Here is a 4,631-nt window from a genome sequence, read left to right as displayed (position 1 = left end):
ACTGTTTTCTTTTATCCTGCTGCTTTTAAAATTCTCTATCACTACTTTTGCCACTTTAATTACTATGTGTCTGGTGTGGACCTCCTTGGGTTGATTTTGTTGGAGGCTCTCTGTGCTTCCTAGATCCAGATTTCTCTTTCCTTCCTTTTATTCAGGAAGTTTTCAGCTATTATTTCTTCAAATAATTTTTCTGCCTCCTTTTCTCTCTTCTGTTTCTGGGATCCCTGTAATATGAATGCTATTATGCTTGATGGTGTTACTGAGTTCCTTTAGTCTATTTTAAATTTTTATTCTTTTTTCCCCCCCTTCTCCTGTTCAGCTTGATTGCCATCCATTACTCAGTCTTACAGGTCACTGGTCCACTCTTCTACTTCTTCTCATCTATTCTTTATTCCCTCTAGTATATTTTTTGTCTCAGTTATTGAGTTATTCCTCTCTGATTGGTTCCTTTGTATGTTTTCTGTCCCTTTGTTGAGTGTCTTACTGATGTCCTCCACTCTTTTCTCAAGTTCAGTGAGTATCTCTTTATGGCCATTACTTTAAATTCTCTATCAGGAATACTACTTATCTCAGTTTCATTTAGCAGTTGTGCTGTGATTTTGCCTTGTTCTGTCATTTGGGCCATATTATTCTGTCTCCTCATTTTGTCTAACTCTTTGCATATGTTTCTCTGTGTTAGGAAGTCAGCTATGTCTCCTGCTCTTGAAAGTAGTGGCCTTATGACGAAGAGTTCCTATAGTGTCCTGTAGTGCAATCTTCCCTATATACCAGAACTTGATGCTTCAGGGGTGTCCCCTATGTGTGTTGCATGTGCCCTGCTCTTATGGTTGAGCCGCATTTGCCTTTAGTCCAGTCACATGCAGTGGTTCTTTTTTCTTGTTGTGGGCAGGGTTTAGCCCCCGTGTTGTTAGGGGCCCAGTCTGTGGTCGCTTTGGACTTGAGTTGAGTTAGACCAGTTGTTGGCCAGAGATGCAGTGTCACCAAGCTGCAGAGTGCTTTCCCTGTGTTGTCCCCTGAGAAGCTATGGTTGGTGGTTGGGTCCTGCAGAGACACCTGATATCTGCTCTTACCCCACCATGAGAGTTGCAGTTGGACTGGTGTGTGTGGTTATCTGCTCCTCTCACTGGGGCAGGAATCACTTTAGGGTAGTGTTGACCCCTGTCAGGGCGGCTACACACTGCAAGGCTTGTGGCGCCACTTTGGATGAACTCTGGACAAAGGCACATTGGAGGGGGCAGGTCTGCAGGAGAATGCAGGTGCATAGTGTCAGCAAGGTCCATGCTGTCCGCTGCAGGAGGGGGTCTGAAGCAACCTGAGAAAATTCTTACTTAGTTTGGCCAGGTTGGGAGGGGCAGATCTGCAGAAGCTCACCAAGGTGGGGCATGCTGTTCAAGCCAGGTGGAGAGTGTTGGTGCTGTGCTAGCTCCTGCAACTGTCCATGTATCTGGTGTATCTCAGCAGGGACTGTTTGTTATGCTGTCTCTTTAAGGGTGGGGACTCATTTTCCTATTGCTCTCCAGCTCTCCCAGAGCCAAGTCCACTGAATTTTAAAGTTCAGGTGCTAAGCCCCACTGATTGTAAGAACTCATGAAGCCAGGCCCCTTTAGTTTTCAAAGCCAAATGTTACAGGGATTTGTCTTCCCTGTGTGGGCCCCCCATATCTGGGGTGCTTGGAGTGGGGGTCTACTCCTTTGCCCTCTCTGCACCTCCATGTCTCTCCCTCTCACCAACAGTCCTGTGGGTCCATTTGACTCCCAGCTGTGTTTCCATTCTTTCTACCCTCTTTTATGTGGCTGCTTCTCTACATTTAGCTTTGGAGGGTCTGTTCTGTCAGTCTTTGGGTCATTTTCTGGGTTATTTACACTGATGTGGCTGTTATCTAGCTGTATCCATGGGGGGAGATGAGCTTCGGGTCCTCCTGCTCCTATGTCTTCCCCAGAAGTTCCTCAATGATGATTTGTGTTAATCAACTCAATAAATTGTAAACATTCTTGCATTTTGAGATTAATGATACTTGGTTGTTGTATATTGTTCTTTTAATATCTTTTTAAAGATTTTGCATTGATATTCATAAATTATGGTTTCTTTTTTCATGGAATCTTTGTTGTTGTGTTAAATATTATGGTAGCTTAAAACAGGATTGGTAATCTTCCTTATTTTTCCCTGATCTAGAATACTTTAAAAGAACAGTGAGATTACCTGTTTCTTAAAGAATTGAATAGAATTCTCCTGCCAAATCATCTTAACTTACTGCTTTGGGGGAAGTGTCAACCCTTTAGCAATTTCTTTTTAATTTCCTCTAGAGTAGTTGATCTACTTTGAATTTTCATTTTTTAATGTTTATTTGTTTATCAAAAATTTTTTATGTTTATTTATTTTTGATACAGAGAGAGAGAGGCAGACAGAGTGCAAGCAAGGGAGGTGCAGAGTGCGAGGGAGACACAGAATTGGAAGCAGGCTCCAGGCTCTGTGCTATGAGCACAGAACCCGATGCAGGGCTTGAACCCACGAACTGTGAGATCATGACCTGAGCTGAAGTTGGACGCTTAACCGACTTAGCCACCAGGCACCCCTAATGTTTATTTTAAGAGAGAGAGAGAGAGAGAGAGAGAGAGCATGAGTGGGGAGAGGGGCAGAGACAGAGAGAGGGAGAGAGAGAATTTCAAGCAGACTCCATGCTGTCAGCACAGAGCTGGTCGTGTGGCTTGATCTCATGAACCACGAGATAATGACCTGAGCTGAAACCCAGAGTCTGATGCTTAACGTAGCCACTCAGATGCCCCTGAATTTTCATTTTTATATAAGTTTTGGAAATTATTATTTTACAGAAAATAATCTCTTCAATTCAGGTTCTTAGAATCACATAGAGTTCAGAAAAGTGGTGTCTTATGATTCCTGAAGTTTCTCTCCTTGTGATTTCTTAGACTGTTTATTTGTGCTTTCTTATTTGTTAAAAATTAGGCTAAAAACATTAGGCTAGATAATAGTTGATGTATGTATGAATGTATGTAGGTACTTAAATTCTTGGCTTTATCATTACTATCGTTTTCACTTTTCTAGTTAGTTTTATATTTTGTTTACTAATTCCTCCCTTCTGTTTTTCTTGGCTTTCTTTTCTTGTCTATTTTCTATCATTTTTCATTGGATAATCTACTCATGTATTTTTTATTTTTTCTGGTTATAATATACATACAGGACTATGCACTTTTCTCTGAGCTCTGCTGTAGATGTAGCCCGTGGATTCTTCTAGGCATCCTTTTAGTTGTTGCAGTTTTCTAGTTATAATACAATTTTAGTCCTGACTTCTTTTCTGACTATGGATTGAGAGTCTTTAAGTTTGCAAGTGGTAGATATTGTTTGTTAGTTTTTTGTGTTTTGGTTTCATTATTAATTTCTAGTTTGCTCATTGTGATCAAAGCATTTTGTCTTATTATTTCTACTTTTGGAAATTACTTGAGGTTATCTTTGTGGCCTGATATTTTGGTATATGTATGTTTCTTTCAGTATTATCGAAGGTTTGAATTTTTGTTCTGGCATTCCTTTATAGAATACACCTTCTCTTTTATTTCTTCAGTATGTCTATTGCCTCTGTCAGTTTTTCCTGGGAACCGCCTTTTGATTCTGCAGATTGAGATGTTTTATTTCTGGAATGTTCTCTCTTAAAAATTTTTTTTAAATGTTTATTTTATTTTTTGGGGGGGGGAGGGGCAGGGAGAGAGAGGGAGCCAGAGAATCAAAGCAGGCTTCAGGCTCTGAGCTGTCAGCACAGAGCCTGATGTGGGGTTCAAACCCACGAACTCTGAGATCATGACCTGAGCCAAAGTTGAACACTCAACCAACTGAGCCACTCAGGCTCCCCTGGAAAGTTTTCTTAACATATCTATTTAAACATATGTATTTAACCCTGTCCCACCTTGTCAATACCAATTAGGCATTTGTTGGATCTCTTGGTTGTCTTTCTTATCTTTCATTTCTTTCTAGTCCTTGTTAATTCTTTGCATATTTTCACTTTATTTTGATTGTTTTTCAATCTTGATTGTTATGTCTTTGGGTAGGTTCTCAACATTTTCTTTAGTCCTCAGAGCTTTTCCAGCTAATTGCAAAATAACACAATGAAGGGCAGGGTTATGGACACATTTGTAGGAATTCTTCAAAGGACACAGGGACTTGGGTTTGAGAGCACTTTCCCCAGACTTTACTTGTAAAGTCATCTGAAATGTTCAGAAGCAACTCTGCCCATAATGTCAAGATTCTCTTCTACTTCTTGCCTCACCAACAGACTACTTCCTGAATATATGGCGGGTCTGGCTGATTTCCCATCTAGCCCATCCTATCCCACTTTCCTTGTGCCAAACTCAGACTATGGGAGCTACTCACTGCTCACCTCTGCCAGCTGTCCTCAACAACAGAGGTGTGCGTGACCTTAGACTATGCCACTTTCTTTGGGACTTTTACCTTCTCAGCCTTGTCTAAATTTCTGCAGCCATGGAATCCTCTTTTCTGCTTGACCATCAGTCACCACATTTCCTTTCCATTTCTTACATACTTTGGTTTGGGATTACCTGTGCCTTTGAGTTTTGTCAAAACTTGCAGGTTGCCTTTGAAGAAGGTTGAAATTCCTTTTGTACTCT

The sequence above is a fragment of the Herpailurus yagouaroundi genome, unplaced genomic scaffold (genome assembly GCF_014898765.1).
Source record: "Herpailurus yagouaroundi ecotype Mexico unplaced genomic scaffold, PumYag 188, whole genome shotgun sequence".
In the NCBI taxonomy this organism is placed as follows: domain Eukaryota; kingdom Metazoa; phylum Chordata; class Mammalia; order Carnivora; family Felidae; genus Herpailurus; species Herpailurus yagouaroundi.
This window is presented reverse-complemented; position numbering follows the sequence as displayed.